The sequence below is a fragment of the Cajanus cajan genome, chromosome 4 (assembly GCF_000230855.2).
Source record: "Cajanus cajan strain Asha chromosome 4, NIPB_CcT2T_4, whole genome shotgun sequence".
NCBI classification, from domain to species: Eukaryota; Viridiplantae; Streptophyta; class Magnoliopsida; order Fabales; family Fabaceae; genus Cajanus; species Cajanus cajan.
In genome coordinates this window covers 56,486,055-56,495,428 of record NC_138520.1, presented here as the reverse complement: position 1 = coordinate 56,495,428, position 9,374 = coordinate 56,486,055, and the positions used below count along the sequence as shown (strand labels likewise).

At 35.3% G+C, this 9,374-nt stretch overlaps 1 long non-coding RNA gene across 1 annotated transcript; it reads right to left on the bottom strand.

Moving 5' to 3' along the window:
- Positions 1–1,515: 1,515 nt before the first annotated feature.
- LOC109789042 (uncharacterized) lies at positions 1,516–4,425 on the bottom strand. The gene is made up of 3 exons (XR_002238792.3): positions 3,769–4,425; positions 2,672–2,748; positions 1,516–2,567 (listed from the first exon to the last, which is right to left on the bottom strand). It is a non-coding gene; the product is annotated as an uncharacterized LOC109789042 (long non-coding RNA).
- Positions 4,426–9,374: the final 4,949 nt, after the last annotated feature.

The window sequence follows — 9,374 nt, the reverse complement described above, 5'->3', positions numbered from 1 at the left end:
TTGGAATATCCACTATCAATGTACCAAGTTTGGTTGCTGAATCCTTCAAGACAAAGAAAGGGCATGTAGGTACCCAAGTTTTCTTTGGGTCCTTAATGTTAGTATTAACAGAAGAACCTTTTGGAATCCACACCAAATTCTTGAGATTGTTAAAATTCTAATATAACAATTTGAAGAATTATGACCTTTCTTCCCACAATAAAAACATGTTATTAAAGGAAAACTAGTAACTTGTGTGGGAACAAAGAAATTTTTGTTCTTATTTTGTTGTTTTTGAGGATTATATCCTAATCCTGTCTTATCAAACATACATTTTTTCTTTCCTAATATTATATCTAAATTATTTCTTCCATTTGTAAATTTTGCAAGAGTGTTTCTTAAATTACTAATTTCTTCCTTAAATTTATTGCAAGTTAAACATGAATGATTTGCTTTATTAGTATCTAACTTAGTTTTAATTTCATGTTTTTCATTTTTAGAATTAATCATCTTAATTTGAGTTTTGAGATTATCTAATTCATTATTTAATTTTGAAATCTCGTTTTCTAATTTTGAAATTGTTTTCTTATATGATGATACTAATTTTGCAAGTTTAAATGATTCTTTGTGTAAATCATTGAATGCATCTTGAAGTTCATCAAATGAGATTGAGATATCATTGTTAGAAGATGTTACCCCTTCTTCGCTTTCGTAGTCTTTGGCCATAAGTCCCAAATTTACAATTTCATTTTCAGAATCACTTGTAGAATCCGTGTCATTTTCTTCCAAGTGATATAGGCTTTCTTCCCCTTCTTCTCTTTGAAACTTTTCTTATTCGATTTTTCCATCTTTCTTTTATAGATTGGACATTCTAATCTCAAATGTCCTGGTTGATTACACTCATAGCATTTTGGGGTTGAAGAAGAGTCTTCTCCTTTCTTCTTATTGTTGAAGTTGAATCTTTTTCGGTTTCCTTTGTTTCTAAGGAATTTGTTGAATCTCTTTATAAAGAGGCTAAAATCCTCATCATCCTCTAAATCATCTTCCTCAATATTTTCTTCTTTCTCATCTTCTTGTTGAATAGATGATGATGTTTTGAGTGCTATCCCTTTCTTTCTTTTATCACTTTCCTCATTTTGATTTAGTCTCATTAATTCCATTTCATCTTCTTGAAGTTTTCCGAACAATGAGGCAAGAGACATGGTTGTCAGATCTTTTGATTCAGCAATTGCAGTCACTTTAGGTTGTCATTCCCTACTCAAACATCTCAAAACTTTGTTAATAAGATCTTCATTAGGAAACATTTTTCCTAGAGATGCAAGCACTACTACAAAAGCACTGTTTTACATCGGTTCTGGAAGGTAATCTACATCGGTTTTATAACCGATGTAGAATAGAGTGATGTAGATTTGCTTTTAAATCTACATCGGTTGTGAGAAAACCGATGTAGATTTGCGTTCAAATCTACATCGGTTGTAAACAAAACCGATGTAGATTTAAACGCAAATCTACATCGGTTCTACCTTTAACCGATGTAGATTCCATTTTAAAAAAAAAATCAATTATTTTTTTAGATTCTTTCTGAGTTACCTGTATAAACATATTTCATTCATAGTATAATTTCAAAATCTAATTGTTGAGTTCCAATTCCCTCAATTAGAGGTTATCAGATACAATAACTACTCTAATAAAGCTATAACTTTGAATTCCATTTTATTCCCAAATAACTGTATTGAATGAGAGAAATCTTAAATAACTGTATTGAATGAGAGAAATCTTAAAAATAGGAAAGTCAACATATTGAGCTAAAACTAAACGAGGGCAATCTCATCTCATCAAGGAAATCATGTGATTTTTCTCAAATTTTTATAAACACCATTGATGTGTCAAAATTAGTTCCCATTTCATCTCAAAACAGGATGTTTTCAAAAATTGGTCCAGATTCATACTCTTCAAAAATCTTAAAAATAGGGTGCACATTTGTTCTATAATAATTAGGAAATTTGTTCCGTAATTAGGACAGATTTGGATGATTTGATTTGTACAGTTTTTTATTTCCTTATTTCCTTAATTAGGAGACTAGTAGTCTATATAAATGTATTTTGAGGAATTTTTAATTAAAGCTGATTATTACACTTTTTATTTCCTTAATTATAGCTAATTTGTACAGTTTTTTATTTCCTTATTTCCTTAATTAGGAAACTTCTAAATAAATCTCTAGTTATCGATTAACTTTTAATTTTGAGGTAAGTTTCCATTTCATTAAGTTCATAAATAGGCAAAACAGGGAAATAAAAAAAAGGAAACAAATAATAGACAATTCCTATAATTAAATAGGAATCCCTATAAATCAGTAACAATAATAAAGAATAAATCATAGATCCTAATACCTAAAATTCTGCAACATAATAATATCCCATAAATTTTGGGATTTCTATCCAACAGTAATTATTCTGTTAAATTTTTTTTGTTTATAACTATTCTGTTAAATATATTATTATTACTATAATTTTGATCTGGGTAGTGGCTTTTGGAAAAATGAAGAAGTTTTGCCCCATGGCCAACCAAGCTCAAAGCAATGGAGTGACCTTAAGGTGCGAGAGTCAGTCAACAAAATTTAAAAAAATAAAAAATAAAAAATAAAAACAATCAACTGAAATAATCAAAAAACGGGTCATCAAAGAAACCTTACCAGAAATACTCATTAAAATCGTCATAATTTCTCCAGGAGGAATGAGGTGCTTTCCCATTATCATTGTTTGCTGCTTCCTAATAGTCCATGAAAATACATGATGAATCCATATTTTTAAACCAAAAGAATAAAGATAAACTCAAGTCACAAATAAATGCATTTAAGCTTTTAAACAACATGAACTGCAGAGGTAAATTCATAAAAATCACTGAACAGAAACCCAAGAGAGAGAAAGAGAGTAAAGGCTCAAACCAGTCCAAAAGATATACAGGACATCAAATTGATCCACCATAGTATAAAATAATCATTAAATGAGTTGAAAATAAAGGTAATGTTTTCACGATTTCTAATCAAATGACCAAAATAAATGGCCAAAATAAATGTAAAAATAACGGGATATTTTCACGATTTCTAATCAAATGACCAAAATAAATGGCCATGCATATTCACATATTTCATTGCAGAACAGCACTGCCATGGTAATGTTTTTTGCAAATCAATGAGTTGAAAAGAATCAACTTATTTTGTCAGACAAACTGAAAGATTTCACTACATAACACAATGATTTTATGTATATTTATTCCTTCTTAAAGAACATTTTCTGGCAAGCAGTGGGGGATGGTTACTTCATTAAGTTCATAAACCAAAGAACATTTCATTAAGTTCATAAATCAAAGGGGTGGTTACCAAAATATATCCCCTTTATAATAAGTATAGATAAAAAATTGCTGCCATTTTTAACTTTTGTTTCCTGTGTAATGTTGTCCAGAAACTCATTACCCAATCAAATACGATTTCAAGCCCGTTTTCTCATATTAACAGGAAAACAGGGAACACACAATCCAATCACACTCCAAGACTCGTCATTTATTTCAAATTTGTATATTCATTTCTTGGAGTTGTTATTTTTCTTTAAAAAAGTAAGATTTTCTCATGAGACACCATCCAATAAGACAGAATATGTTTGTCTCATGAACACAACCCACAACCCACAACCTAAGATTGTGATCATCATCTACTTTTGATATATGAGCTTATTTCACCTTTCTATGAAATAAAGTTTAATAAAATATTCATAAAACACATGTGGAACTTACTGCAGAAACAATATCATAGAGAGGAAAGATAACGTTATCAAGAAATGAGACACCACCCTTAGAATCATAAGTGCAACTATTAGCTGGCTGTGCAATCTACTGCCTTAAGATGTCATCCATCTCTCTAGCCATCTGCATATCATATTCATAACACAAATTATAAATAACTTTGAAGGGGAAGATGCAAATGAAAGACATAAATTAAAAATTCAGGCATGAAAAAGAACAAAAAAGCAGAGCAAAATAGAATATGCAATCTTGTTAATATAATTATTTCAATTGAACAGATTCTATTATAACTCAGTATACAGTGATTTGCATCTGCATAGACGGTCCTGCTGCAAATTCCATAAATTCATGACCTGCATTTCGTTATACACTATCATCCCTCGTGTTAGGTGATTGGCAAGTGGACATAATATAATTTGAGGTGCAATTGATTTGATAAACATGAAATCGAGAATACCTATTGTGGAGGTGAGATTTTGCGAGAAGAGGATTTCACTTCCCTAGAATAAGAGGAAAGAGAGGTGTTAGGTTAGGGAAGAGAAAAGGGAAGAATAGAAGAATGGATGAGATTGACGGACATGGTGATGATGCCACTTCGTTGTTGTAGTCCTCGTCTTCCAAATCGGGGATCCCCTCCTCCTCTCTGACCTCCTTGGAGTGGCGGCTGGGAGTGGCGGCGAAATGGGTGTGGGGGTAGAACTTGTCGTTAGTGTTGTCGAAGAAGATGAGGAAGTCCCAAGTGGAGGCCCTCGGAAGGGAGGGAGGAGGGCGGAGGGGGCTTCGAAAGGGGGCGTTGCGGAGAGGAAGATCCGTGGTTGCTCGCGGCGGGCTGGGAACCCTATGTTGAAAGGGTATTCTGGATGTTTGCGCGAGAGGGTGTATTAGGGTTTGAGTTCTACATCGGTCAAAAGCAAACCCGATGTAGAATTGTTAATATTTACATCGGTTTTTTATCCAACCGATGTAAATATGTCTATATTTTCTATTTATTTACGAGATTGCCACCGCGTTTTAAATTTACATCGGTTTTATTACAACCGATGTAGATATTGTGACACCCTCTACCCCATTATTAATATACAACAAATGTAACAATAAAATATTTCTTTTCTTCTTTTTGGGTAAATAAAATCTTTCATAGTTGACAAATATTTCAAATATCACAAGGTAGAAGATTCACATTCGTAACTCATAACTCCAGTGTAGAAATTATAAAAGAAAAGAAGTTAAGATTTTCAATACAATTTAGTGAAAAACAAGAAATCATATATATACAAATAATAATAAAGGAAATATAAATTAACTCCAGTAAAGGTGGCAGTGCCTCTTAGTTAGGAATCAATTTATATTTTCCAAATCATGTAATAAAATATAACAAGGATATTCATTCTGGTCTTTTATCAAGAACGTTCAAATTACAATTCTTAACATACATTTTCCTTGAATTATAAACTTTATCTACGTTATCTCTTCGTTAGAAATTACAAAGAAGAGAAACTAAAGTTATTAAAACAATAACATATTAAACTAAAAATAACTATGCCCCGATGTCACATCCTATCAGAGCATGCCCAATTGAAGCCTTTAACCAACATCCTCATGATGCTGATCATCTGCAACATAATTTAAAACATATACAAAAACAACAAGGGAGTGAGAAACATCTCACTCAGTTTCAGATGCAGAAATAAAGGTTAGATAGCACACACACACAACAAATACAAGTCATATGTAAATAATACACATAAATAATCAATATCACATATATACTCATTTATCATGCTAGAATGTCATGAACTCAACTCATAAATACATGCATGTGGCGCCATAAGGAAGTTTCACATATCATCACTGGTGACCCTAAGGCACACCTGCACAACTGTCGGTGACCCTAAGGTACACCTGGTTAGCATATCATCAACTGTCGGTGACCCTAAAGTACACCTGGTTAGCATATCATCAACTGTCGGTGACCCTAAGGTACACCTGGTTAGCATATCATCAACTGTCGGTGACCCTAAAGTACACCTGGTTAGCATATCATCAACTGTCGGTGACCCTAAGGTACACCTTGTTAGCAAGTTACATCACTGGTATGCGGCCTCAGCGGCACACCTGGAATAGGATATGCATATGATGCATGTCATACATTCATTATTTCATGAACTCAACATTTAACTTATTACAGAATTTCATTTAGTACATCATGTCCTCATTTGTCATAGTCTCATAATCATAGTTTGTCTCAATAGTCAATTCTTAGGTCTCATGTCATCTGTCCATATTTCACATGGTCATGTCATCAATACTCCTCATAAGGTCCGCATAGGTATTCACAGAGATTCAGAGAGCATTCTTATTCATATTAAAACTCATGTATTATTAACATTAATTTCATATTCATTTATTACTTCAACAAAGAAAAAGGTAGAGTAAATAGAAAATCAGACAGAACAACGGCACTTTCAACAAAAACAAAGTAGAATAAATAGAAAATCGGACAGAACAACGGCACCTTCAACAAAAAGCAAAGTAGAGTAAATAGAAAATCAAACAGAACAACGGTATCTTCAACAAAGAATAAAATAGAGTAAATAGAAAATCAGACAGAACAACAGCAAGGGATTGGGGGCCAATCCGACAAACAACTATCCAACAATTATCCCCACACCCCTGAGCGAGGTTCTCACTCCCCCCTTACCTGGATAAGCGGAGTTGAAACTTGGGCAGGGCCTCCTCTGGATTCTCTCTTTCTTCCCTCTCTTTCTCTCTTTCTTTCTCTCTCTCCCTCTCTCTCTCTCTCTCTCTCTCCTTCTCCTCTTTCTCTCTCTAAGATTATCACTTCTTGCTCGGTATAAAATTTTCACCCCCCCTTGGCCCTATTTATAGGCAAACTGGTGTACCCGGAACGGCCCGTATTGAATTCGGAACGGCCCGTTCCGGATCCTTCGAATTTGTGCAAATTTCTCAACTGGAACGGCCCGTTCCAAAATCGGAACGGCCCGTTCCCAAAAAGCAGAACGGCCCATTCTAAAACCAGAACGGCCCGTTCTCAATCTCAGCAGAACGGCTCGTTCTCCCTCCGGAACGGCCCGTTCTCCATACCAGAACGGCCCGTTCCAAGCCCGTTCTGGGACTACAAAAACCTCACATTTTCAACATTTGGAACGGCCCGTTTCACTTTTGGAACGGCCCGTTCCGGAACCCAAAATACCCCTATAACTTTATTAAAATTACAAAAATGCCATTAACATAATAATAATAAAAATTTGGGTGTTACAATTCTCCCCTCCTTTTAGAAATTTCGTCCCCGAAATTTACCTGAAAACAGAAATGGATGAGCTTCTCGCATCTTGCTTTCTAATTCCCATGTAGCACTTTCTTCAATATTTCCTCCCCAAACGACCTTAACCAAAGGGATTTCCTTTCCTCTTAGTTGTTTCACTCTCGTGTCATCAATCCTTAGAGGAACCGTTTCATAAGTAAGATTATCCTTCAACTGAATGTTGTCAGACTCAATGATATGGGAAGGATCATGGACATACTTTCTGAGTTGGGAAACATGAAAGACACTATGGAGATTTGAAAGAGATGGAGGCAAAGCAATTTGATAGGCCACTTCACCGATTCTTTTAAGAATTTGATAAGGACCAATGAAACGTGGAGTAAGCTTACGGGATTTCAGTGCTCTGCCTACTCTTGTCCAAGGAGTGACTTTAAGGAATACATGATCACCTTCTTTAAACTTAAGATCTTTTCTTCTCTTGTCATTATAACTCTTTTGCCTACTCTGGGTTGCTCTCATCTTCTCTTGGATCATCTTAACCTGTTCAGTAGTTTGTTGAACTATCTCAGGTCCTAACATGACATTCTCTCCAGGTTCTGTCCAACATAAAGGTGTTCTACACTCTAACACAGCTTCTACCTTAGCAGGATCTACAGCTATTCCACCCTTGGATATCACATGTCCTAGAAAGTTCACACTATCCAACCAAAATTCACATTTTGACAATTTAGCATACAACTGTTTCTCCTTAAGGGTTTGAAGAACGATCCTAAGGTGTTCAACATGCTCTTCCCTAGTCTTGGAATACACTAGGATATCATCTATGAAGACCACTACAAATCTATCCAAGTAAGGGTGAAAGATCCTATTCATGTAGTCCATGAAAATACCAGGTGCATTAGTCACACCAAAAGGCATAACTAAATACTCATAGTGCCCATAGCGGGTTCTAAAGGCAGTCTTAGGAACATCCTCAGTTCTCACTCTAATCTGATGGTATCCTGACCTTAAATCTATCTTACTGAACACACAAGCTCCAACTAGTTGATCCATAAGGTCATCTATCCTAGGCAAAGGATACTTATTCTTAATGGTCACTTTATTCAGTTGCCTATAGTCTACGCACAACCTCATGCTCCCATCTTTCTTCTTAACCAATAAAACAGGCGCTCCCCAAGGCGAAACACTAGGCCTAATGAATTGTTTTCCTTGTAATTCCTCTATTTGTTTCTTAAGCTCAACTAACTCTGTTGGGGACATCCTATAGGGTGCTATAGATATAGGTGGGGTACCTGGTACTAAGTCTATTCTAAACTCAATCTCTCTCTCAGGTGGTAAACTAGACACATCCTTAGGAAATACTTCTGGAAATTCTCTCACTAAGGGAATCTCATCTAGCTTACTATCAGCCTCAAGTGTTAAAGAGGCTAAGATCATGTACACTCTTTCATTGTCTTTTAAACAAGTTTTAATGTCAGCAGCACTAAGAAATTCCATACTCTTACATTCACCAAAGGAAATAGATTTCTCAAAGCAGTTTAAAAGAACATGGTGAGAAGATAACCAATCCATACCAAGAATTACATCTAATTGACTAAGAGGCAAACAAATTAAGTCAACTAGAAACTGCTTATCAGAAACTGTCAAAGGACATTTCAAACACACTAGGGATGTAGTCACAGGACCATTAGTAGGGGTTTCAACAACTAGATCAAAATCTAACAAAGGCACAGGCAAATTCAATTTTTGGACACAAGAGACAGAAATAAAGGAATGAGTTGCACTAGAATCAAATAGTACAACAAAAGGAGTCTCAGCTATGAAACAAGTACCTTGTATCAAATTTTCTGACCGAGAAGCTTCAGTACCACTAAGAGCAAATACTCTCCCCACAGTCTTTGGACGCTCAATTTGCGAACCCGATCCAATAACACGTGTTCTTGGTGGTTCGGGACAGTGGGTACTGATGTGACCCTTACCCCTGCAATTGAAGCAAGTAACCTCGTTGTCATTACACTCAGACCGATTATGACCAATACGTCCACACTTTCCACATCTTCCTGAAGGAGTGGACACAGATCCTCCAACACTTCCAGTAGCACTAACAGTGGATCCTCTAGTAAATGACTTGCTTTTATTAGCAGCAGCTTTATTCCCTTGAAATCTAGTAGGAGCGAAATAAGGCTTACTCCTATCCGAAGTACTAGAACTCACAGCACGGATAGGACCTCCAACTCCTTTATAGAAAGCAGCACGATCACGGTTGTCCCGATCATAAATACTGCACTTATTGACCAGAGTGGGAAAGTGA